Below are 27,515 nucleotides of genomic sequence, written 5' to 3' on the forward strand. Positions count from 1 at the left end.
AAGGTAATCCAGCCCAAAGAGTGGGCTTTCTGATTCTGCACTTAAGTCCCCTTTTGGATTTTCGTTTCTTTGGATTGTCTGCAGTTGGGCAGTCCCTGCTGCCAGAACCAGCTCAGCATTCTCCCTGCAGCCACCTCGGATATGGATGCCTTGGGAAAGAGGCTTCCTTATGCCCAGGTTCTCTTCCTCTTCCATCTGGAGGTTTCTAAACTTGTCTTGTGCCTAATGCCAGACCCAGCATCTCAGGGCTCCCAGCCACTCTGGAAGCTTTCCCCTGCCTGATTCTCTCCTGTCTGTGTTCTGTCCTGGCTGAATGAAGTGCTCTGGTTTTATGTGAAAGGCATTATGAGGTAGGAAAAGGGAATAGGATCTAGAGTAACAAGAGCTTGATTCCACTGGGCTCTCTACTAATCCCTGGGGCTTTGGGCGAGTCACCAGCCTAGGGAATCTTTCTTGGCATCTGTAATACATGTATTCTATCTCCTGCCTGTGGTTGTTTTGAGGCACAAACAAGATGTGATATTGAACTGATGCGAGATATCATTATGACTGCCAGGGCTTTGCGGGGTGCCTATGCAGCCTCAGGCCTATTGTGGCTTCTCCTATTTTATTGGGAGTTCCAAGGGTCAGGTTAGTGAGTTACAGCTACAGCCTAGGAAAAGAATGTAGTGTAGGCACTTCATAAACTCTAAAGTGCTGTTCTCATGTAAGGTGCTACATCTGTTGTTTTGTGTTCGAAGGATCAAAATTAAGAAAGAAAAAATATGTGGTTGAGATTCCTGCATTGACTGACTGCGAAAATATTTTCATCTGTGGTTTTCTGGAAACTAGAATGCTCCAACTTTCAAGGATGATTTTTGATGGAGAAACCACCGGAATGAAACATACACCCTCAGGCAGTTCTGTACGTTGAGTTCTGTTCCTCTGTGTTTGCTGTTTTGAGTAATTTTTCTCCAAACCCAAGAGGCAGGCCTGGGTGCCTTAACTTGGCAGCAGGGAGGCTGAGACCAGGCAGCTGTGGCTTGCCCAGGAGTACACTGCCTTTGCAGGGCAGTGCTGGTTTTCGGGCCTGCATTGGAGAGAGTGTATGGCTCATGCTTTCTCCCTGTATCCCGCTGGGCCTGTTTTGCATCAGATTTGTTTTTAAACTGGGTGGGGGTGACTAGGACTTATGACGACTTGTGTGACACATACAGGGGTTAATTTTCAACATGTGCCTAGAGAAAATGATGGCTGGTGGTTGGAGAGTTGTGGACATGCACAGGTGACCCAGGGCCCTTCAAGGGGATGGGGAGGGAGCTTGGAGCTTATGATTTAAGAAACAGCTAGCATTGTGGGTGGGTCCCTCAGGTGTCTTCCTTTTTGCAATCAAAGCTAACATGGATTCTCTACGCTTCCTGTCCCTAGAATCAACTGTGCAGAGATGTTTGATCCTGAAATGCTTAGGCACCTGTTCTGAGCAAATTATAATTAGTAAGTAGTGAGTAGGAGAATGATATTGGCATTGACGATTAATTATTTATATACATACACACACACACACACACACACACACACACATACACATATACACACACACACATATATATATATATATTCATTCAGTTGGCTTTACATTCCTGGAATTGGTTCCCCAGCAAGGCAGCTCTAAATATGAATTTCTCTGAACTGTTGTGTGCATTCTTAATTTAATTAAAAAAATAGTTTATGGTTTTCCCTAGTTGGTTTGATTATCAGTTGTCTTGGAAAAATCCATTGTTTCTAAAAAAGGAAAACTGCTAATTGAGTGAACACATACATTTAGGGATGATGGATTTCTCAGGTCTCTCTGAAAGCAAGGGTGTACGTTGTTCAAATAAAACCCAGTTTTCTCAGTCTTTTGGTGTAATAAGTGAGCCATGTGCTGCAACATCTGTCCCTATTATCCAGAGCTGGTGGCAGCTGTCATGGGTGGGGTGGGGTGGGGTGGGGCCTGTGTTAGGAATCAGAAGCTCTAGAAAGCCAGGCTGTGCCAGCCAGCTGTAGAGCACCACTGCTCAGAGTTGACTTGACGCATCCTAAGAAGGCCCATGTGGGTCTGTGTGTCCTTCCTCACCAGCCACTGAGGTGCTGTGAGAATGAAATGAGACTCACTGTGTGCAAGCATCCTGTTACAGTAAAGTGCTCGGTCAGTGTAGTCGCCGGGGTTGTGTGTGTGTGTGTGTGTTCTCCCAAACTTGCCTGCCGGTTCTCAGATACCTTGCCTTACCTCAAGCCCTCTAGCTGGTTCTGGCTGGTAACAGTAATAGCTGTTGACTGATTGATGGATGGATTGATTCTGGCCACAGGTCCCAGCACTGCCCGCCTGGCCTGACTGCTCGATTCTGAGCCCCTGAGGCAGGACTGAGTTGATCCTGTTGATGGCTGTTTCCCCAGGGTTCTCCTGAACCACAGCCCCTGCTTGCTGTGCCTTTGTGCACATGGACTGTGAAGATTCTGCCTGTGGACTTCTCTGCCCTCGAGTGCCAGGCTTTGGGCAGCTGCGGGGGAGCCTGCCGTCGTGTTGCAGGGTAGATGCCTTTGGTTATTGGGGAAACATCTTTGTGCTGTCTTGGGTTGGAAACGCTGAGAGCAGAAACCCCTCCAGATCAAGAACTCCTGCTTGTGTCTCTCCCTTGGGCTTTAACAGATTTTGTCTTCTAAATTAATTGCATTTTATTAAGTAATGGCTTTTTGCTTGATCACAGGAGGGTCTGTGCTTAATCAGCAGTGGTAACTAGTCTACTATAGTTGATTTAGTACACCCAGAGGCAGTGTCACCTCCCACTTGCATTGACCCCATGGGGGGAGCTGCCTTGGGGACCCTGGGACTGGCAGCAGTCCCTGCCCCTTGCTTTGGGAACCTCTACTTTAACTCCCTGTATGTGTTGCTCCTTTATCCATCATGTAGGATGGTTTATCTAGTAATGGAAACAAAGGGGTGCTGGGCACTTAAATGGTAGCCCCTCACCTTGCTCCCGTCATTCACCTCTCAGTCCCTTGATGCTCAGGGACTCTGCAATGCCAGAACTGAGGTCAGGTGACCTCTGCTTTAATTACCTCTGAGCCCCTTTTCAGGAACTCCATCCATCCATCTATCTACTCAGAAGGGTTTTCTGAGCACCTCCTGTGTTCCACCTTTCCTATTCCCTGTTGAGCTAGGCGGAGTCAGGAGGGAGGGAGTGGGGAGGGGCTGCTGGAGAATGAGCGATGACATCAGAACCCAGTTCTGGCTCTGGGTCCAAGGCGTTGCTAGAGAAACACAGTCCCGGAGGTGCTAGAGCCCCAGGTAGGGCAGGACATGGACCCCACCCTGGAAGAGTGGATGGGTTTACCTGTCCAGAGCCCAGGCCCAAAGAGCCCTCTAGGCAGAAGGGCCATCCTGGACTGGGGCACCCTAGGTACTGGGGGGCTGAGTTTTTGGCAGCAGAATAAGTGGTTTGTGTAGGTCAGAATAGGAGATGGGGGGTTCCTGATCATCAGTGGCTTGCACTGCCCTTGGTGGCCCTGGAGAGTCATTGCTGTGTGTTGGGAGCAGAGCAGGTGGGTTAATTACAACACACAGTTTACCAAGCAAACTCTAGGGGAGTGTTTTCTGCAGTCAAGCATCATGATGACCCTGACAGGTTGGAACATTGGAGAGGGGCACGGTAAAGGACAGGTTGAGGGGGTGCACCCAGAGACGAGGTGAGGCCTGCCTCAAGGGACATGGTTGGGATGCGCAGGACTAGACCTAGCTAGAGGTGTGTCAAGGGGTGCAAGGAGGGTCACTGTGAGGAAGTGGAGAGGGCGGCTGGGGCAGGATCTTGCAGGGAGTGGAGCCTGTGTCACAGTGAGACTCCAGGAGCTCATTCCTCACCGTGTTCTGTAGGAGGTGGCTGCTGCTGCCAAGTCCCAGCCTTGCTAGCACGGATGTTTAATTTTACACTTTAGAGATTTACAGGCTTTCTAGATTAAATTGCCCCTGTTCTTCTCCAAGAACTACAAAATCCATGACAAACCATACATCACGTTATTAATTTGCTCACCCAGAGTTAACCTGTGCAGCTCCACTGACTTACCCTGGGAAAACAGGGAAGCCTGGGGCCAGTTGGCAGAGCGAGGGCAGCATGTATGAGAGACTTGAAGAGGGACAAGGGTCGTGGCCGTCTCCTTGTCCACTGTGTGGCCGACCTCAGCCTGGCCGGGCACTCAGGCTGTCAATACAAGGCTCCCAGTGGCTTTCCAGCCCTCCATCAAGAGAGGGGACTGCAGCTCCTGGGGCGGCTGTGCAGAGGGCCTGGGGAAGGGAGAGAGAGAGCTACAGCCGCTGGTTGGATGTCCTGAGCCACTCTGTAGATGTCCAGAGACCACTGCAGCATGGTGAGCTCTGAGCAGACAATGGATGCCTCCTCTCCGTGGCCCAGATACTCCAGGGCACCCACAGCTCCTGCCTGTCTTTCCCTTTCAGCCCCACAGGCTAAGGGAGCTGTTCATCCTCTGTGGGCTGATGGGTCAGAGAAGATCTCCTGCTGATAATGTCATGCATCAGAATCCCAGTTTTATGCTAAGTTGCTCTCCTTTTTGGAGGTGCAGCAGCCTGTGTTTCTCTCTGGCTGGGGTGTAGGTGGGGGATGGTGTTCCCTCCACAAGGCTCTGCCTGGCCCTCCGATTGCACACTGTCTGCTGGGACTGGGCAAGGACGTTGGCTCACAACGCCTTCCTTACCAGAACTGGAGACAGCCTGCCTGTTGTTGGGCCACTTAGAAATCATGGTTTGAAGGAGAGCTGTGTTTGATTGGGGTGGGGGACCTTTCCACCATCTTGAGGGTTTTCATCAGACATCTAATGTTCCACTGCAGTTCACATCAACCGATGTCCCAAGCCTGCTTACCTTTATTGTGATATAGAGAAACAAAACTCCAGTGCCTTTAAAATGCCATATTTCACAGCAGAAATCAAATGGTTTTGTTGGTGGCATTGCTGCCTCTGTGCTCATGCACAGTGTCTGCAGCAGGGAGCCAGTAGTTTATTCTGGAGATGGGCCACCTCTGTGCTGATGTGGTCAGTGTGGCTGCTCCTATAGGTACCTACCGAGCCAGAAATTCCCTTAGAATCCACATGTATTTGTACAAATGCAAACAGAATTTACTGTCCTAATGGCCATTCTTTAGGTGAAATTAACTTTGGTTTCAAGGAAATAAATGGAGACATGATGCATTAACGTGGGACTGATTTTTGTCCCACCCTTCCAGTTCCCGACAGTAGTCCCCAAGCTCTCACACATATTCCTTATTGGAAACTGTCCAAGATGACAGAGGCCTGGAGCCCATTTTGGGTGTTCATTGTCCAGAATTCATGTCAACTGATCACTTAGATATACGTGGACCTTACATCTCAGACCCTGATACCAGAAACTTTTTCCTCCACGTTCATGTCTTTAGTGGAATATTTTAGTAAATGACTCATCTTAAAGTAATGCACTATATAGTCAAGAGAAAGGCAGACAACCTAGTAGGAAGAGGAGCAACAGACACTTCACAAACACACTAGAATGTCCAATAGACAGCTGAAAATGTGCTCAACTCCATCTGTCATCAGGGAGATGCAAAATGTGATATTGTGTACCCACCAGAATGGCTAAAATCAAAGGAGCAGAAAATAGCAGGTGTGGGTGAGGATGTGGAACAACTGGAACTGTCATTCCTTATCAGGGTGTAAATTCCTAAAAGTGCTTTGGAGACCTGTTTTGCAATATCCATTAATGTTAAACATCCATCTACCCTGTGACCAGCAATCCCAATCTTAATGAAACTAAGCGAAATGTGCACATGGCCACTGTGGCCCTGAAATGATAACAGGTCCTAATCCTTGAAACCTGTAAATGCTACTTTATATGGTTAAGTTTTTGCAGGTGTGATTGAGGATTTTGAAATGAGGACATTATCCTGGGTTATCTGGGTGGTAAGTATCTTAAATGCCATCACAAGGTCTTTGTAAGAGAGTCAGAGGGAGATTTGGCACACAAAGGAGGAGACAAGGTGGGCTGCAGAGGCAGAGATTGGAGTGATGCGGCCACAACTCAAGGAATGCAGGAAGCCAAGAGAAACCAGATGGGGTGAGGAATGGTTTTCCCCCCAGAGCCTCTGGAGGGAGTGTGGCCTTGCCAACAGCTTGATTTCAGCCCAGTGAAACTGCTGTCAGCCTTCTTGGCTCCAGAATGGTGAGAAAATAAACATGTTTTAAGCCACCCAGCTTGTTGTAATTTGTTACAGCAGCCACAGGAAGCCGATGTGGCCATCAGGAGACACACAAGAGAGTGTCCACAGCAGTGTGATGGTGACTGCCAAGCTTCAGAGAGCCCAGCTGGCCATCAGCAACAGAATGGATCAGTACACTGAGGTTTATTCCTGCATGGAATACAGCCACTTTACAAGTGCATGGAGCAGTATGGATGAGTCTTGCCACATAATGTGGAGTGAAAAAAACCCAAACTCTAGAGTCCGTACTTTATGATTCATTGCACGTATGTGAAGGTCAACAGGCAACTCTCATCCGTGGTGTTGGAAGCCAGGATGCCCTTGGGAGATGGTGACTAGAGGAGGCACGGGGAGGGGAGCAGGCCTCTGGAGGTGCTGGTAATGTCCCGTTTCTTGATCTGGTTGTTGTTTGCATGAGCGAGTTCCATTTATGACATGGAACTTTTCCACACATACATTTCAATAAAAAATTTTAAAAAGAGCAGTACGTTATCTTGGAATTTTCAAGGGGAGCTGTGAATTGACTGAATTATGGCTTATTTCACTGCTGGAACAATACTATCAAAATCAAGATTACACTGAATGTGAGCTAATTAAATTTTGCCATTACAATGAATGCTTATTAATATTTAGATACAAACTATATTTTGTAAAGAGATCAGGGTACGCAAACCCAAGTAGGACACTAAGATCTATACAGATTTAATTGGTACGGATAAGTTATCTAGATGAAATGAGTTTTTCTTCCTGCATATAAAAGGAGCTGTGCTCTTAAAACCAGACACAAATAAGCCAAATGTTTAAGCATCAAATGTTAATGTGGTTTCCGTTGAGTGGAAAACCAAAGAGCTTTAAGAAGAGCAGTTGGAAGGAAATATTGTGTGTGAACAAGTCCTTTGGGTCAGTCCCATGTCCTTGCAGCCCGGAAATCGTGGGTGGAGGTTCTGTGTGTCACCTTATATGCCTCTCCAGGTCACCTTGCTCATCACCCCGAGGTCCCCAGGGGTGCCTACTTTCCTTTGCCCACATCTCTCCCTGGCCTGTCATCTGTGCTACATCCACCCGTAGACTCGTCATCCCTTTAGACTCAACTCCAGCTTTTCCCCCTGCAGCCTCCAGAGCCCTTGTTCTGGCTGCGAGCTTACCAGGACAGGGCCATGTCATGGACTGCAGAGGAGGGAGACTCTTTGTCCAGCGACTGTCGACCGTGTGACCAGCTCGGCTTTGTGGGCCACACAGGTTTGCTTGAGTGAGCACCACCGTGGCCATGGACTCATCTAGACCCCAGGGAAGTGTTTTGTGTGGCGCCTGTGGGAGGCTTGGATATTCCCAGGGCAACCGCTGTGGTTGTGAGCTCACCTCCTCCTCAGCTCCCTGGCACAGGCCTGCGGGACACGGGCTGGAGATGTCAGTGCACCTGCCCCTGGCGTCCCTTTAACGGTGCCATCAGTGGGCTATTCCCGTCCGTGGGCAAAGTGTGTAGAAACGCAGAGTGAGCATTTAGAGATCTCCATGGTCACTTCTGCATGTGGAATCTGATGTGAGTGAGAAATGTCTTTGTTTTTTTTAAGTTTCATTTTGGTAATAATTCAGCTTTATTTTATTTTGTGTAAGTAGTGATCTGTGACCTCTTAGGGAAAAACCAGTCCTTCCCCTGGGTGGGTTGTGATGCGGTGGGGTGGTGGTCAGCGATGGACAGCTCATCAGGAGAGGGGAGCGGGGCCAGCCGAGCTGGGCGGGGAAGAAGAAGTGCGGAGAGAGGGCACTCAGTGTTGTGCCAGCCCCTTTCTTGGTGAGGAAATGGAGCTTCAGATGCAAGGGCTGGGCCAAGGTCTCGGCGGCAGGAAGAGAGCCTGTGTTTGTGCCAGGCTTTGACCCTGGGCCTGGTAGGACCCCTGACCCTCCTCCCGGCCTCTTCCAGATGGATCCAGGCTTCTTCGGACTCATCAGACCCGAGTGGCTTGGGGTGTGGCTGTGTGTGGGGATGGGTGGCAGGGCTGTCTCCTCTCAAGTGCAAATCACAGATGCTGGGTGGAACTCTACAAAACGTCCCTTGTGCCCTCTCAGGTGCTCTGAAGGGTCCACATGACAGAGGCCAGTGCCCACTGCCCTGGTTACACTCTCAGGGTCACTTCCCTCTCTGTGACACATCACACTTGCCGAAACTGAAGCTTCCTTGTGGCTTTGTCATCTTTCCAGCCAGGGGAGCTGTCATGATGGTCTCTCCCTGTCACCTTGGCACTGCTGCTGTGGTGTGTTTGCTGACATTTGTGAATGTGATGATTTTGCTGTGCCCTTCGTTGCTGAGGCTGCTTTGACAAATGTGAAGATGAGCTGTCTGAGCGCTGCTTCCAATTGTTTTGTGCCCCGCAGCCCGGATGGGCTCCTGTGCACCCCTTTTCCCTGTCCCGAGTGTCCTGCCCTGTCTGCATGCCTCTTCACCCTGCAGTACTTCTTTTGTGTCACTGTCCTGGGGGCTAACTGGCCACCAGGCAGAGAGGCAGGTGCTAGGCCCTCAAGGGCTGTGGACACCTCTTTGTAGTGTGTATTGTAAATGTACATGAACAGCCTATCCCGCCCTACATACATGCCACCCCTGCCCTGCACCTGGCTGGAGCTGCCCGCTGGGTTGCAGCACCAACCCTGCCCTGTGCCTGACTGGGGGAGCCTGCTGGGTCTCAACACAGTTCCTGAAACTTGGTAGCTGTTCAAGAAGTGTGGTCTAGTGATCTCTTATCAGCTCTCTGCCCCACCCCACTTCAGAGAGACTGGAGTACAAAGCACAGGTGTGCCGCAGTGGTTGATGCCAGAGACGTGAGTGAATCAGGGTGATGACTCGTGGCCTTGAGATTCCGTGTCCCTGGCCCCTCTCTGCATGCACTCTTGGCCCTGTCCTTGTGCTCAGGCAGCATGACAGCTTCATCAGTTTGGCCTGAGGATCCGAGAAGCCTGGGGCTGCCATCCCCCAGCTCTGGGATCTGGGGGCTAGCTGTGCCCAGCCCCCACCGTCCAAGGCCCGTCAGGATCCAGCCTGGCACCATGGGCCCGGTGGCTCTGGGCAGGCTCTTCCTCAGGCCTCATGGCTAGTGTTTGCAATATGGGAAGCACTTCTGCTTCTTAAGGGCCTGTCCTTGCCTTAGCCATGACTGGGATTTTGGGAGTGGGTTTTGTGTGTGGTGGTGTAGTTCATTCTGGCTGGTTGAGTGGTCCAGATACAGCCCCTTCTCACCTTCCCCTGGTCCATACCCCTGTCTGCCTGGGACAGGAGCAGTTTTTGCCCTGGATGGTTAACAAGGGAGCTGGACTCTGGCCAGAGACTATCCCTGCCCAAGTGGGCCTGTGGACTGCCCCCAGCACCTGGCCACCCAGGGAGATCAGGACAGCTCAGGAGCAAGCATTTCAGTGTTTGCAGTGCAAAAAGCATCATGCTGGCTCTGGGCACACACCCAAAACCAGCGTGGGGAAGACTGGACCTGCGGTCAGGGAGCTTTAGATCTGCATGTGGTGGGAGGATAAGGATAAAGGGCCAAATGGGGCTCAAGCCAGGCATGGAAGCAGGAGGGAAGATTCAGGCCTGAGTGATGGTCATCGTTGACTTGGCTAATAAAAATCAGAGGGCAAAGTGTGTTGGGGTCAGTGCCACTCCTCCAGTGTGGCTGCACACAGTGACTTCCCTCCCAGGAGCACAGAGTGGATAGGGCAAGCAGTGACCGTATGGTGTGAAACCCACAGACATCAGCCAGTGGCCAAGGTTGACATCCACAGTTAGCCATGGGGACAGTGTGCACGCTTGCTGAGAAGGGTACTTCCCCAGTGTGTCGTCCTCCCCAAACCCATAACCTTAGCTTGATCACGAGAAAAGCTCAGACAAATCCCTGTAGAGGGACATGCTACAAAACCCCTTCTGCGTGCTCTTCAGAAATGTCAAGGTCATCGAGAGTAAGGAAAGTCTGAGAAACCATCACAGTCATGAGGAGTCTCAAGATGCATGACAATTAAATGTAACGTGGTGTCCTGGACAGAATCCTGGAACAGAAAGAGGACGTTCAGTAAAAACTAAGGAAATCTGAATAAAGTATGGAGCTTAGTTACTAATAACGGATCACTACGGTTCATTAATTGTCGTGAAGGTGCCATCCTAGAGTAAGATCTTAGTAGCAGGGGAAGATGGGTGTAGGGTATATGGGAACTCTCTACTGTCTGCTCAATTTTCTGTAAGTCTAAAACTGCTCTAAAAACATAAAGCCTATTAAAAAAAATTGGGGGGCAGGTTGATTTCCACCACCTCTATGTCCCCTGGTGGTGGGGTCTGGCTCAGAGCCTCACTGTCTCCCTCATCTAGCTCTGGACCCTCGGCTTAGCCACCCCTGTTTGTCCTCCTTTATTGTCCCTGTGAAAACTGGGGAGCAAGTTCAGTTTAGTATTTAGAATCTTTTTTTATGTCCCAAGCTTCTGCGTGCTTGAAAATAACCAGCTTCTCAGATGTAGTCTGGCCTGGTCCATGTGCCATGCCCTGGTGAGATAAGCCCAGTAGCACAATCACCAAAGATTTCAAAAACAAAAATTGGAAACCCCATCTGCTGACATCTCATGGCCAGGGAATCATGTGGCTGTCCTGCCCAACACATCTTGGTGCCAGCCAGGTTTCATTGGTCTGTTGACTCCAATAGCAGCATCCCTGGCCTCTGCCTCTCTCTTATGTCTGCCAGAAAAGGAAAGTATGTTCAATTTTGATAATGTCCTGAGATCCTCTGGGGTCACTTGCAGGTAGTGACCAGTGCCTATTTTTGGGGGGGGCAACATTGCTCACAATAGATAGTGTTGACCAAAGCCAACGTGTGTACGGCTGATGGTCCGGGGTGGAGGCAAAAGAGAGCAGGTGTCTGTGTGGGCTGGGCTGAGGCTGAGGATTTATGGCCAAGACTACAGCTGAGTAGCTGGTCATCTGCTTTGTTCCCACATAAAGGGCGGCCTGGCAGGGACATAGGAAAACAGGCCTGGCAGCTGAAATGATGGGCTTCAGGTCATTTCAGCTTCTGTAAATTACGTAAGCATCCCCTCCTGTATTTTTGGCGGAGGTACAGGATGGCATAAAAAGAAGTGAACTCAACAAGCGAGGGGACCTGTTGTCCCATGAGCAGGCACAGGCCCCGCAGAGCCAGTGGGGACAGCTGGGGTGTGGTGGACAGTCGGAGCCAGCTCCCCACTACGCTTTCCTGGACAAGGTGTGGACAGCCTCTTACCACCGTTGTCCCAGGGGTTTCTTCCTCACCCGGCGCCAGGCGCGTGTGCTCATGTGTGCTCGTGTGTGCTGTCACTCACTGAGCTCAGCCCCAGGGTTGGCCAGTGACTTCGTTTAGAATGTGAATTTCTGCTATGAACAATGTTGCAATCAATGTCCTTAGAGCTATTTTTATTTCTTTTTTATTTGAAGATACTCATTCATGATTCTTTTCTTACAATAAATATCCAAAGTAGACTTGCTGGGCAAAGTGTTCAGGTTTCAGACTGACCTCCAGAGAGGTTTTTATTGCCACTGACAGTGTGAGAGGTGGGGGTTTCCTTCCTCCCCTTCCCTCCCTCCCTCTTTTCCCTTCCTCAACCCCATGTCCTTTTCTCTCCTTGCCCTCCGTTTGACGGCACACCATCAAATGTGGGGTTTTAATTTAATTGTGGTAAAATGTAACATAAGGATTGCCGTTTTAAGCATTTTTAGATGTGCAGTTGCGTGGGACTGATTACGTTCACATCGCTGTGTCACCGCCACCTCTGATGGTACACCATGGAGCGGTGTCTGGCAAACAGCATTTGAGCTGCCCCTCGGGTCCTTGCAGCACACACACTCCCCATGGTCCAGCTGCTAGGGTTGGCAGGTGGTGTCTTGCACAGAAATCAAGAACTTGGGGGAAGCCCATGGAGAGTACCAGAGACCCCCATGACACACATGCCTCGGAGTGAGGCTGATGACGGGTATTCCAGGGAGAGATTCCTTTTCTGATTGCTCCCACCCCACACCAAGGTGCTGGGCCAATGACCAGAACCCTGGGCTCATGTGCAATTATTGATTGTAAAAATGTCTTTTATTTTTCTGGCCACTTGGCAAATGGATTGAAGCCAGGCCCTCCCTCTCTTCCTCAAGTGCCAGGGCGCTGCAAAGCACCTGTGTCAGATGGCTGGTAGGGCACCTTTTGAAGCTGGGCCTGGTGTCCTCACATCCCAGAGCAGTTGGCTGCCCCAAGAATCCAAGGAAAAGCTGCTGAATTCTGTGGCCCCGAGAGGATCTTGTCCTCCTTTTGTAGAAGCAATAGATTCATGGATTTGCTCTGTTGAGCTGGAAGAAGAATTTTTAAATTTGCTCTGGTTGAAGAACTTAAAATGGAACAAACTACATCAATTCCCCAAAATTGGACTTTGAAGCAAGTTCTTGGAAAAATGGACTCGATTATTTTCCACACGTGGAAGCAAATTACATTGGAACCTTCTGGTAATGAATTTTAAAGTGCTCATCTGTTTTGTTCCATTCTCAAATACTGCGAAATCTTAAAAACCAGAGGCTGCCTGGGTTGGCCAGAGTCAGAGGAAGCGGCACCTCCGCCCCATCTCGAATGAGGAGCGGGGTGGCCCCAGTTCCCTTCTGTCCAGGTCAGCTGCATTGCTTGTAAGTGAGGATAAACAAGCCTCTCACCCTGCCTGCAGAGTCTGAAAGACTTGAAAGAACGGGATGGGATACAAGAGTGATTCTGAATGTGTGCGGGTATATGCAGCCTGCTGAGATGCAGTTTTTGTGTATTATTTCATTATCTAACAATAAAAGAGCTAATAATGAAAATACATATATCTGACTCTTCTATTTTTAGAATCGTGCCTTCCAGCAGTTATCTTGTATCTCCAGAAGAGGAAACAGCCGTGTCTTGGCAGCAGAGCTTGGGGTTGAGAAGAACTGTGGCCTCACACACAGGGGCAGGTGTCTGTTGTACTCTAGATGTAGGAATTTCTTTGGCATTAGTTTTGTGTGAACAGATTTTTTTTTCTTACTTTAAAATTTTTTCTGGTTGTAAAATTAATATGCACTCATTACAAAAGTCCAAACTTTATAGAAATACATAATGTAGAAATGAAAGCCCCCTCATCACTCCACCCCCTTCTCACACTTAACCTCCGCCTAGACAATCATGGTTAACAGTTTGCTGCAGATTCTTCCCATTTTCCTTCTCTATGGAAAGATTTTACTTACATTTTGCACGAATACATGCATATTCTTATTTTTAATGTTTTTTCAACAAAATGGGATCATATTATGAATATTGCAATTAGATATCCCCGCACAGTGATGCATGTTCGACATTGTCCCTTGTCAGTTGTGTGTAGCAACATTATTTCTATAATTTGCATGCTATGTGCCTGTTTACTTATTGAATTTTGGGTTGTTCCCATTTTCCACACTCATAGATAATGCTGGAAGGTAGAGTCTCAATCATTAAATCCTTGCATGTGTGTGGGGATGTTTTCTAGAAGTGGACTGGGCTGAACATTTGACATTTAGAGTGTGACTAGATATTGCCAAGTTGCCCTCTGCAGAGATGGTGACCAAACGTGAACGATGCTGGTGGTACATCGCAGCGGTTTCCCCATGGCCTCGCCTGTGACACTCTCTGGACATGATCGGTCTTTGTGGTTTCACTTAGCACATGGCTTAAAGTTATGGCTTATTTCATTTTGTATTTTTTAAAATTATGAATGACAACAAGCTGCTTCTCGTGTGCTTAATAATAATTTGAATTTCTTCTTTTAGTTTTCTTTTTGTGTCCTTGCCTATTTTTCTCTGGACTGGGTCCGCTTTTCTTTGTTGATTTATAGGTGTCCTTAGTACAGTGGGGTTATTTCTCATTTGCTGTATACATTGCAGGTATTTTCTCCCGGATATCTTTCGTCCTTCAACTTTGTTGAAAGACATCTTTGGCAATGCAAAAATTTGGAACTTTAATGTCAAATATATCAAGCTTTCCTTTTATAGCTACTGAATTTTGCATCTTACTTAGACAAAGGGCTTTCCTACCCTAAGTGTATATAAACACCCTCTTGTATTTTCTTCTGATACTTCATAGTTCAGATTTTTTTCATATTTACATTTCTTACTCATCTGGAATTTGTTTTTAAATATGGTGTGAGCTGGGGATGTACATTTTTTAATGTGAACGTTCAATTTTCCAACCTAATTTACAAATAAGCTGCTTTTAAAACCTCCACTTTGAGATGCTGTGTTTGTCGTATGTTAAGTTGCTGCCGCGTTCTGGGTTGTTTCCCCTGTGTCTCTGGACTCTCCATTCTGATCGACTGGTTTATTCTTGTGCCAATATCTACTGTTCAGGTAACTGTGGCTTTTTGTTACTTTGTTTTCTTAAAGGGCCATTACTCTTCATTCTTCCATTTTTTTCTAACCTTTCTCATGTATTCCTTTAGAATAAGCTAAATCCATCCCAATATCTGACTGGGAGTTTGATTGGGATGGCTCTGTAGTTTATATGGGGGGGGGGGAAATCAACATCGTTATAATATTTCCTTCTCATCTGGGTATTTTGGTTTATTCAGAGGCCTTTTACATCCTTCGCCAGTGTTTTACTGCTTTGTTCATACATTTGGTGCATTTATTGCTGGATTCCTTCCTCGGCCCTCCATAGCTCCCATAGCTGTCGCCTCTGAGATTATCCCCTGGTCCTGCCGCATTTCTCGCTGCTCATGGCTGGTATGTGGAAAAGCTGTTGACTTTTGAGTATCTGGGCTATCTGCCACCTTGCTTAAGTCTCTCTGTTGGTGTAAATGGTTTGTTAGTTCTTCCACTTGGATTTTCTGATTGGGAAATCATTTGCCAGTATGGACCTTTCTTTTTCTTGCCATTTATTACTGGCTTATCATTGTGGAGGTCTTGATTAGTCAGCTCTGTGGGCCCCAGGGGTCTCTCATGGCCCCCTGAGGTGGGCCCATGTGCTGCCTGGTCACTGGGTTGGCCCTTTAACCAGGGCCCATGTATTCTTGGCAGTCCCCCTGGCCAGTTGCTGAGCCCGGGGGGTTGGGGGCAGGCTGATGGCCTGGAGGAGTGGTTTCTTCCTTGAGTGGTTTGAGGGGGCACTGGAGGAGAGGGGTCTTGTGGAGAGGCTTCTCCAGGCCAGTGCCGTGGTCCCACTGGGACTGTCTGATGGGTGTTCACCCCAAGTGGTATGCATGTGGGGCCTTAGATGAGCTGGCTTGTTCTGCTGCTTGGCCCTCCAGATGGGGCTCAGAGGGTCTCCTCTTTGGAGACTGTGTCTTCTCAGGTGACGTCAGTGGCTGTGGTGGTGATGATATCCAGGACTCCCATGCCAACAGGAAGGCCTGGGCTCCTTCCTCAAACTGGTGTGGCCCCAGGCAATAGTGATGGCCCTGTGGGTGCACGGACAGGTGAGTGAGATGTGGAGAGGACCGGGTGCAGCTTGGTTCTGGGAGCCCCCTTCTGCAGGAGGTGGGGCCAGCACAGGTGAGTCAGGGCTGGGGGTGGGGGCAGTAAGTGAGCTGGCCCCCTGCAGAGGAGCATGGGGTTGGCCAAACTGGTGGAGGGAAGGCCCACTGTGATTGTGCTGGGAGTTGCTGCCTGTGCCACTGGATTCCCCAGGGGAGGCCCTGGAATCTGATGCTGGCCGCCCAGGGTGGCCCTGTGTTGTTTCCTCTCATTTATGCTCTAGCCTTGGCCTGGGACTGCCATCCTGCAGAGGCTGCCAGTCACTGTGAGTTCTTGCTGCTTCCTTCTCACAAGTGGTAGGGAGGTGCTTGTGCTACTTACACTCCTAAGTCACTTTGATGTCATTGATTTTTTGCATTATTTTTCACCACTTTCATATGGAATCTTTAGGGTATTATAGCTATCAGTACTGGTTAGCAATGTGTTTGTGATGATGGATGTCATTTTCTCATCTTGTGAGGTACACCGGCCAATCTATAACCTTTAGGATGGTTCTGTCAAGCTTGGCACCTTGAGAGCTGAGGTGGGTATTGTGACGACTGAAGCCTGTTCCCATGGGACAGAAGCTGATGGGGGCCATGGCCTTCCCAGAGGGCGATCCAGACCCAGGAGGTCTGAAGTCTGAAGGATGGGAGCGTCAGGCTGTCTGGAGGTGTGGGTTTGAGACTGGGGTTTATGTTTGTGTGTTTTTTATCATCTCATCTGCCAGGAATCCATTCAGGCCTGGTTCCTCCACTCACAGAGCGGGGGGTCCTGGTCGGAAGAGGCTGAGCAGTTGTCTGTGCTGTCTGCAGAGCTGAGGAGATGGAGCTCAGCCAGCCGTGTCATAATCTAGGGGAGGAGCCACTAGCAAGAGGACCTGCCCCTCCCTGTGGTTCCTGGAGGTTTTGGGTGGAGGGTTGCTGGGAGCAGGGGCAGGAAGCACACTGTGGACAGAGCTGGTCCTGGTACATGAAGGCCTTGCTCAATGTATGCAGCATTGCTGAGAGAGGGAGAGAGACGGCAAGTCCAAGTGCTTGGTGGCAGAGGGGAGATTTGAACCCCCTTCTGGGTCCAGGGTAACCACTGAGTGGCAGGGCCTCCTGGCAGGAAATCAATCACATGCTTCCAGGGAGGTATTTTTATGAGTCTATATACTTGACTTTGGGAATTGGCCATAAACAGAAAATTTGCTGCAGGATTAGGGAAGTGCGTACTGCATCAATTTGGCGATCTCTCAATATGCTACTCTTAATTTTTTTTTTTTTTTTACCTGAGGTTAATTCCATGTAGGCAAAACACTGCTCCAAGAGGAAGGGGCAGTGATGTCACAGAGCACTGGAGAGTGTCAAAGCTGGGTCACCTCCTCCCAGCAGGGGCTGTGGGCCATCACTGCCTCAGTGGCCTCAAGCCCCATGTCTTCAGGCTGAGGGTCTCTGTGCTCAGAGTTCCCTCCAGCTCTGAAATTGTTACCCTGTGAAAAGCAGACATGGCAGCTGTGGTCAGCCCTCTGGCTGACCCTCTTAGCGCCTTTTGTCTCCTAGGTGCACTTGCCCTGCATGTGGACCCCCTTGTCCCTGTGGTTCTTCATGTTGCTGGGTGTTTTTCGGGGCGACCTGACTTTGCCCCAGCCCTGGGTGGAGGAATAGGCTGTGTGATGTCTACCCAGGGGCTGGGTGGGCATCTTCATCATCCTAGGAGGACATATTCCCTGGGTAGCTGGGCATGAGTCTGTGTTGGTTGATCTTTCCTTCCGGTTTGGGATGAGTTCTGGAATTTGTATTGCAAGTGATGATAAAAGGGCTTTTCCTGACAGTGGTTAGCTTCGTCAGGCACCCCTACTGTGGAGCGAATGCATTGTTAAAACCTGGTGACACAACCAGCGCAGCATTATTAAAACTTATTTACCTAATTGTATGTTGCTTGAAAGTGAGCAATCTGAAAGGCCACTTTTAGGATTCTTGGTGCAGGTCTGGGGTGACTGTGTGGGCGGGTGTCATATCTGCCTGTGTGCGCCTTATTTCCCGGGTCTCACTGACAAACGGCTCTTTGATTTTCAATTTTAAACCCTTATCTCCTGACGGTCGGCCTCACACGGTGCAGCATGCTGGAAATGGGCTGCAATTACAGTGTTCCAAACGGGATGCGTTTTATTTCGAGTGAGTGGACTGTGACAGCATTTAACTATCTTTGTGTGACTCTCCACACAATAGCCCATTTTTCTCTCCTTTAATGGAAAATGCATAGCTGAAGCCAGCTTCACAGTTCTGCCCCAAAGGTGGCCTGGGTGGATCCTTGTGCATCTCCCAGGGCCACAGTCGGGGAGGCCAGCCACAGCCCAGGAAGCAGGGGCAAAGGAAGGCCGGTGTGGCTTTTATTTTGCTGTTTTACCCAGAAACATTTTGTATTCGGGGCAGAGTTGTTTTGCTGCCGGAGCAAAGCAGGGCAGCTGTGCGTGGGCTTCCTTCTGTGCTGGCCTGAGGTGCTGACTGGGATGAGGAGTCAGGCCGGAGTTCCTGGTGCAACATCATTGTCGTGGTGTCTCTGTACCACATTGATTTGTTTTTGTAGACATCAGAGTGCTGGGATCGGTGCTTGGGAAGGGTAGGGCTTGTGTCCTGTCATCAATGTGACTGTCACGGCTCCTCTCTGAGGCTGGCTCACAAAATGTTTGTGTGATGACTGGTCATCTGAGCTTCTCCTTGCTGCCTTTCCCCAGAGGAGCAGGTGCCGAGGGTCCATTTTCTATTTGAACCCTGAAAGGGCCTGCTCCGGTGTAAGAAAGAAACTTCGGTTCTTGACATTTGTAGAAGGGAGCACTTTTATGTCTGTTGGTGAAAATATCCTCTGACATGTTCGCAGATTGCACTTTCAGCCTCTCTGAGGTGCCCAGGAGTGCAGGCCTGTGCCCATTACCTGGCTGGACCACTGGAATTTCTCAAGCCACCGGCCTGGCCTCAGCTGTTGTGCTGATCCTGATAAGAAGGTTGCGCGTGCTGCTCACAATGCAGAGCAGGCCTGGGGCCTCTTCTGTGACTCCTGCCTCGTCCTCTGTGGCTCCCACCAGAGCCAGACCTCCATGTGTTTTGTTTTTTAGACAGAGACTTCTCTTTGGGAAGAAGCTCATGGCAACTCCATTGATTGAGGACATGTTCTGGGAGAATAGCTGATGAGGTGGCTGAGAAACCACGCTTCTCCCTTCCAACATCAAGGATATCTTTATTATCTTAGTCTTTAAAAAAATTGTCGTGAAATATGCATAGCATGAAATTTATCATCTTAACCATTAGCAAGTGTACAGTTCGGTGACGTTAAGGACCTTCACATTGTTTTGCAACTGTCACCACCATCCACCCACAGAACTTTTCATCTTTCTCAGCTGAAACTCTGTCCCTGTTAAACACTAAGTCCCCATTTCCCCTCCCCCAGCCTCTGGCAACCACTGTTCTCTCTGTCTCTATGAATTTGACCACTCTAGGTACTTCATATAAAGGGAGTCATACAGTATCTGTCCTTTTGTGTCTGGCTTAATTTAGCACAATGTCCTGAAAGTTCATCCGTGTTGTAGCATGTGTCAGATTTCCTTCCTTTTTAAGGCTGAATAATATTCTGTTGTATGGATATGCCACATTATGTTTATCCACTCATCTGCTGGACATCAGGAATATCTCACGTAGTGGAAAGAACCAAAGAAACAAGTGAGGACTTTATCTTGGCCTCTCATGCTCTGCGGCTCCAGCTCTGTGGGTGTGGTGGCAGGCTGAAGTGGTACCTGCTCATGCCTGCAGAGAGCAGACGCAGGTGTCCATGTCCAGTGCTGAGCGCAGAGGATGCAAACGGGAGCAGGAGCCAGTTCCTGCCCTCATAGAGCAGCAGTGACATACCATGTTAGTGCCAGCTCATATCCTGGGCTTTCTGAAGATAAAAAACAATATATTTTAAAAAAGTGTTTTCCATGAAGGAAAGAGCCTGTATCTATGCTGAGGGCTACGCAGTCACAGGCTTTCTGAAGGATGCTTCTCTGTTCACAGAGTTGGGTGGAAACTCTTAGAAGGATCTGTTTCCCCCAGTGCTCTTGGTAAGAATGGAGTCTCTCAGTGTGATTGCAGTAGCTGGTGTGATTGTGGTCAGTAGCAACAGAGCCCAGGAGGTCCTGGCCTGCAAGCTCACCTTTCATACAAGGATATCAGTAAATACTATCTGAAGTTGATATACCCAGGGATAGAGTTAAAAATTATTTGGAGAGGTGGAAATAGCCATTAGAAGAATTAAAATCAGAAATGATAAAAAGGATTGCCAGTAGAGTGGGGAAGTCCAGGTTAGGGAATGTGGCTTTTCATTAGAAGCCGTTTTGGCATTTGATCATTTTAGTTTGAATGGGAAGTGTCTTGTTTCTTTAGGGCTGTGCACAACAAATGACTGACCATCTGTCCAACGCACTGGTCAGTTCGCCTGGTAACACTGAGTTGGAGGTGGCTGTCCTCATGTGCGCAGGGCAGCGAGGGCAGGCCACGGCATAAGGTGTCCACAGCACCAGGCAGGAAATTAGAAATGCTCGTATATCGGTGGATGATGGTATCTGGCACAGTAATTCCTGCCAAAACCTTAACAATGAGCAATAAAGTGCTGCCCCAGCTAGATGGGACTAGCGTTTTTCAGCAACCTTCAATGTTTTGTGTCAAAGGAATGAGGCTTTGGGCATTTCCCACCTATGGAGGGGGCTGGTGAAGAAGTTTTTAATCCGGGGCACCCTGGGCTGTGCTCACAGCTACCACATCATGGCACCTGGGTTACGTGGGGACGAGAGCTCCCGCTGTTCTCTGTGATCGTGCGTCCTGTTGCACCACAGTGATTTGCTTTCCTAGACATCAGAACCATGGCTGGTCCAGGAATGTCATCTTTGGAAGTCCTATATAGCAATGCAGTGATTTTTCTCTTTTCATTTTTCTTATACAGTTGCCTCTATTTGAAATTTTAGTTTCATATCAGTTCCATCTAATATTGTATTTGCTTCAGATAGTTTGCATTCTATTAAATGGGCTCTATATGAAATTATTTAAAAATTCAAATATTTAGAGTTTGAAGGGATGCAAATCTTGATTTTTCTGAGAATGTCCCAATCTCATACAATGTTATTTCTTTCCAGAAAGGTGAGTCACTAAATGAATAACTTACCTTTCCTGGTTACAGTATCTTTGGTTATAAACGTTAAACATTTTCTGGGTTTTGCAAAAACATTTATTATTTTTTTAAAAAAGGAACCATAAGAAGACATGATTTTAATTTTGATTGCCTACAAATTCCTTCTCAAGCAGAAGGTTCTCTGTGCATGGATTCTGCATTTTTGATTTGGAAACTGTGGTGCACTGTGCTCTTGATCTAATAGGGAGGTGTCTTCGAACAGAACCAGTGTGGGTCCTGCTGGCTGCCTTCCTACTCTTTATTCAGGGAGATTGGATCCCAGAGATAAACAGCAGCCATTGGGTCTTGTTGGGAAGAAAGAACATAGCTACCAGCCCTGGACCATTTTGCTACTCCTGAATAAATAAAATAGTCCTTTGCCTGCTTTTGGGGACAGCGCCTGTGGTTTGCACAGGACCGTGTGGCAGCAGCTTGCCTGCTGGCCTGTTTGGCAGAGATAAGATGCCCAGACCCACCGCTGCTATTCAGGGGTCATGAAAGCAGTTTAATTCGGTGCTTTTCCCTCTGCCCCCAATCTCATTTACATTTCTGGGACTAATGATATTCCCTTGTTCTGTCTGGAGCTGTGTATGAATTTATTTTTAATAATTTTAATTTTAATTTTAGTAGTGCTTTCAAATTAAAATACATGCTGCTTAAGCTATTCAGAAATGTTTCACATTTAAACAAAGAAAGGGTAGCTGCTGTGATGATCCCCTCACCCACTCCCATGCTGTGGCCTATGAACAATGCCTCGTCAGCTGTCCCCAGCCCATCTAGAGGTGTTTCCGATTCTAATCAGAAATGGAACTGTTTCAGCACAGAATATAGGTTCATGGTAGCGTTAGTGACGGAGGGATGGAAATAGATGCTTCCTCGTTATTACCATTCCAAGTAAAATAATGAGGCTGCATATTTGCAGCTAGCTGCTGAAGCCAGACGTCACTAGGGTAATTTGGATTAGTGGGAAGCTGGAACATATTGTTTTAAAAGAGATTTTGAGAGCATCATCTTTGGAAACCCTGTATAATGAAATGATTTTTTTCTTTTTCATTTTTACTTAAGTTGCTGTATCTGTTTGAATTTTTATTTTCATGTCAGTTGCCTCTATTAGTGTATTTCCTTGAGAATTTTGACTTCTGTTGAATGGGCTTTCTATTACATTATTTGAAATGATTTTTATTGTTCTTTGGAAGACCTGGAAGTGTTCCCATTGTTTGTATTTGGGTCATGGAGATGCCACCTCCCATGAGTTTTGTGATATGTATGAGCCAGGCCATTTCAAGGCAGGGCCGGAGGAGAGACTCTCCATGTCTGAGAAAATGCCAAGGATTAGGAAGCACAGGTTATGCAAAGATCTGTTCTTTTGGGCTTTGAAATCTGAAATGTAGAAGCTGTGGTCTTAGTGGGGAGTTTTAGAATCTGTGAAGAGGTTGATTAGGCTCCTGTCTTTATTCTTTATTTGGGAACCCCTTCCAGCCCCAGACAGCATCCTTAAGGCAAAGACCTCCTACAAAGCCCAAGTTCCCACTAACAGCTGCTCACCTCAGGCGGGGGTGGGGTGAGGCACGGGTCCAGGCTGGGGCGTGTGGACGGCTGCCTGGTGGGACCTGCAGCTCAGGCCTTGTGGAGACACAGCCCAGACCCTCCAGAGGGTGTCCCTTTTCTTTACTCTTCGGGTTCCCTGAAGACGTGAAAGGAGCTGGCCTCATTTCTTGGGGGCGCACTCATCGAGCAATCCTCTCAGGCTGCAGGGATGTTGGAGAACGAGCCTCTGGTCATAGTGTCTTCTAATTTTTTTCCTTTATTCTCCAGGCCTTTATCTTGAAAGTACCTGGAGTACTTTATGTGTGCGTTTACTTTAAAAATACTCATTTAAAAATTCAGAGACATGTAGCATCCATCCGTTTATCCATCCACGTGTCACTTGGCAAATACTGTTGAATACCTACTGGTGCCAAGCACAGTGGTGAGTGAGTGGGAGGGCATTCTTGCTCCAAGAGGTTGCATTCTGGGATTCTAGTTATTTCAGCACGTCAGCACTGTCCGGGACAGGGGCCATTCGGTTTTGTTGTACATAAAGCAGAATGCTGCTGCACTACATTCTGTGAGCACCATTGTTGATGGGCAAGGACTGAATGCAAGAACTTCTGGACCAAAAGGGGTCGGTGTGGCTCGTGCTGCTCAGCAGCTGTCCCTGGGAGCTATGGCTTTCCACTTCCTGCTACACCATCACCAGGAGGAAGAAGGGACAGCTTGCTGACCAACAGTCTTCCCACAGCTGTTTCTGGATGGATCCAGTGTGTATGGAGTGCTGGATCAGGTGATGGAGATACAGCAGCTCATAGGACAGGGGCAGCATACACTTGGGGAGAGTGCCGTCTTTAGAACTTTATGGGTTACTTAAAATTTTAGAAAAAAATTCTCCTAGTTGTAGTATAAAATCACCTAGCTTCTTCTGGTGTGTTTGGGGACTCTGAAGCCATTTGGGCAGATTCTGTTCCATGAGTAACACTTGCTTTGGTCTGACATCTAGTTAAGTGAGTAGCTATGCCTGTTAGTCTGACCCCTGCCTGGAGCCTCCCCTTGTGGGCCTCAGTGACAGCTGTAGGCCACTGGGGTAGACTTATACCTTTCTAGGAACATCAGGGCTCTGAACCTGGTTAATGATGCCAACTGCGTGGTATTCTTTCCTTCATGTGGAAGTCCTTGAGCAGAAACCTTAGAAGAAATGTTTGTTTTTAAAAAACAATTTAGGTTTCTGTTGTGTTGGTCTGAGAATTACGTTTTTTTATTATGCAAAAGTGCTTCCTAGCAGAGTGTTGGAAGTTTTCAGCTTGCACGTTCAGTGAGCAGTGTCTGGCGTGTTGCAGTTGAGGAGAGGAGCGGTGGGTCTCCTGCTACTCCATCCCTGGGCCCTTGCACGCCCTGGGCTCTTGTTTCTGACATCAGGAAAGCAGCTCACTTCCAAGCATGGTTGATATGAGGACTTAATTGTATTAGGTGGCTTTTGAAAGGAAAGCAGTTTTTGAAAAAGAAGGTCTGTATGTATGAAGGTACTGTGTCTGTGAATTTTGTCTGTGAAGGATTTGAAGTTGCAGCGGAAGTCCTAAGTATGGTGGGGTATCTGAGCCATCTCGCGGCATGGCTGGCGTGCTCTGTCCTGCTGTGGGTGCCTGTGTGGCCTTCATGGCGGGCTAGGTATTCTTTCTGAAATGGAGGCTGTTCAGCAAGCCTCGCCTGGTCCTCCCACTGCCTGCCGCCCCGCGCAGCTGCACAGCCCACCACGGGGCTGTTCCTTTGAGCTTACGCCGGACCTCCCCAACCCTAGAAAAAGTGAAAGAAAATTTTTTCCAGAGGATTTCTGGTCTGCCCCAACTTTGGTCGCTCCTTTGTGAGAGCTGCTTCAGGTGGAGATGTGGGACCTGCCTCATTTTCTCCGCTTGGAGTTTTAGTGTGTCACATGGAAGGGCCAGAGCTGCTGGGGTCTGCTGTGATGTGAGTTGCCCCTGGCCCTGAGCCCTGCCTGAGTCAAGCTGGCCACTGCTGCATGTCTCAGGCTGCTGGCCTGCCTGTCATCCACTGTGCAAATGTGTGCGTGTGTGTGCACGTACATACCCACATACCACACCCACTCACACCACACCACACCCACACACAACACACACACACACACACGACACATACCACATACTCCACCACACATACTACACCACACACCATACACACATTTCACATACGCACATACAACATACGCACCACACACACCACACACACACACACACACACACCACCTGCATGTGAACTATTCAGTGAATGAAACTGAATTCTTTAATTTCCTCTCAAATTACTACTGCAAGTCCCTGGTGTCTCCCACATCCCTGGCCTAGCACATCCCCTGAGGCCCCCAACCCTTCTCTCCTTCCTCTGTGGTCACCGCCTCCTTCGAGTTTTAGTTTTCTCTGGGTTTGCCTGCAGTGTGTGTGTATGTCTTGGTCATTTGGGAGGTGGGCACCTCTGCTCCAGGAGTTCCCTCCCTCCTGGAAGGGATGGGTCCTCTGTTTCCACTGTCTCTCCTGATGCTTGGAGACCTGGCTCACGGGGGAAGTCCTGCTTCCTCCTCCTGTGTGGGACAATTTTTCTTAGTGCTGACACTTCTCCAACTAGAGTAGGACATCCTCAGAGGCACAGACTGTGGGTTTGATTACAATGTGGTCAATAATAAATGTGTTTTGGTAAAAGACTCAGCCAGTATGCACATATTTGAAAAAGTCAAAGGTGGACGCCCGTCAGCCTCCCACCCCCATCTCCACTCCCTTCCCAGGGGAAATGGCTGCCCGTGTGTGGTGGGAGCCCCCGACCCCTTGCTGTAGGCCTTTGCATCCTTCTCTGGGCTTGTGAGTGTGCATGTGACACACACACACCTGTAGCCAACCGCTGTTTTCACTCAACGCTAGGCCTTTAACAGCTCTCTCAGTTCATATTGATCTAATTTTAAAAAAAAAAATGCCTCAGAGTATTCCAACATGTGGATTCTGCCGTAATTTATTTAACTATTCTCCTATATATGGGCATTTAGGTTGTTTCCAGTTTTTTAAAAGATTGCTGCCGTGAAAATCCTCATAAGACATCATTTCATATATATGTGAGTCCTTCTGGAAATGGAATTATTGGGTAAAAGGATACGCGTATTTAAGTTTTTGATAGAGAATGCTGAATTGCTTTTCTAAACAGCTTCATTGGGACTCCCCTGAAGTTTATATATAGTTTTTTAAAAATGGGAAAAACCACCAAAAAAGTAATTCACCAAATAAAAGAGGGATACTTCCTTAAGCCATGAACTGTGAAATGTGGCAGCCTGGGAAGACCAGATGGTTGACGTGGCTTCTAAGGTTTTCTATGCTGTCCCCACCCTCCCTGCCCTCTTCCCCCACCCCACCCCCACCCCCAAGAAGCAATACCAGGGAAAGAAGGCAAATGATCAGAATTCTGAGAATGTGCACTGACGCTCCTCAATTTGGAGAGAGGGACTGTGATGGCAAGGGTTGAGAAGGATGCCCCGGAGCCTGGTGGCCCTCACCAGCATCAGGAGAAACCCGTTCTCCTGCAGGGCTCCTTCCCAGGGTCTGTTTGCCCTGAATGCTGGGAGAATCCCATAGCCCCATCTTCCTGTCTACCCACTGTCTCTTTAATTATATACACACTTACATTTAGCCCTCTGAATATTCACTACTATGTTGTAAAAACATTAATAGACTTAGTTTTTTTTTTTTTTTTTTTTGGTAGTTTTAGGTTTACAGAAAACGGGCAGAAAGTTCAGAGATCTCCTATACCTCCTCACCCCTTCCTGCAGTTTCCCATTATTAACATCTTATATTGGTGTGGTGCATTAGTTACATTTGATGAGCCAGTATTGATTCATTATTATTACTAACTAAAGTTCATACTGCACATTAGGGTTCACTCTTTGTGTTGTGCATTCTATGGGTTTTGACAAATGTATAAGGACTCAACTACTGAATTTTTGTTTTAATAGATCATTAGTTGTTTCCGTGTCTTATTAGTTTGCTCCTGTTTGAAGAATATCCTTTTGTCATATTCTTTTGCATCTTTGCTTCCTGTGGTGTGGGGAAGGGGTAGGGTCTCCTGCTGGGTGCTGAGGGGCTAGCTGGTCTCTGGGGAGTGTCCTGTTTGCCCCCCCCCCAATTCTGCCCCACTCTGGTCTCAGCAGCCTTCCTGGCCACTTTCATTGGCTCCCCTCCCCCCAGCACAGCTGTCCTCTGCTTAGATGCCACGATGCTGCCAGGAAGCTGCCCCAAATCAGTTCCCCGTGAATCAGCCCCAGAAGTAATAGTAACAGCAGCAATGTGTGCTGAACACTTAGGAGGCAGCAACTCCATGTTAAGAGACTCACACTCATGGGCTGTCTCATGTATGTCTCACAACACTGCATGTGGTGCAGCATGGTTATTGCCATTCCATGTGCCAGGGGAGTGAGGCACAGAGAGGTTAAGAAAGGTGCCCAACAGCACAGAGTGGTCAGCAGCGGAGCTGAGAGTTAGCCCAGGCAGCCACCAGAGCCAACCCCTTCCCTACTTTGGAATGACCAAGAGACCAACTGGAATGGTGTGTGGCACCCAGTGAGAGATCAAGGAAGAAGGCATGGCCCTTTCATTAAAAAGAGCACAGAAATCGCCCTGATGTAGCTGTGGTCCCTCGTGCCCCGTGTACCTGTCCTCAGGAGAGGGGCAGGACTCTGAGACAGACTGAGGTGAAGCAGATGCCTCACTTGAGCTCCTCTTCACCAGCTTTCCCTCCTTATTCCCTCTTAGCATGCTTATCGTTTGGGAATGTTCTGGCAAGGTGCATTTTAAAGGAATAATACCTGAGTGGGTTTGGCTGTGTGAGGTGGGGGGTGCCTTGGGGGCCTATGCAGATCGAGGTCCAGAGGGGGAGGCACGCTGGCCCTGGTGTCACTGCGATGGGCTGAGAGCAGGGTTGGTGCGGTGCTCTGCGTGGGGCTGCTGCCACGCGTAGCCCGTGGCTGCTGGTGTCACCTTGCCTGTGCCCACAACAGCTGGCTTCCTGTGGCCTCCAGGCCACTG

Source organism: Cynocephalus volans, chromosome 3 (genome assembly GCF_027409185.1).
Source record: "Cynocephalus volans isolate mCynVol1 chromosome 3, mCynVol1.pri, whole genome shotgun sequence".
Lineage (NCBI taxonomy): Eukaryota > Metazoa > Chordata > Mammalia > Dermoptera > Cynocephalidae > Cynocephalus > Cynocephalus volans.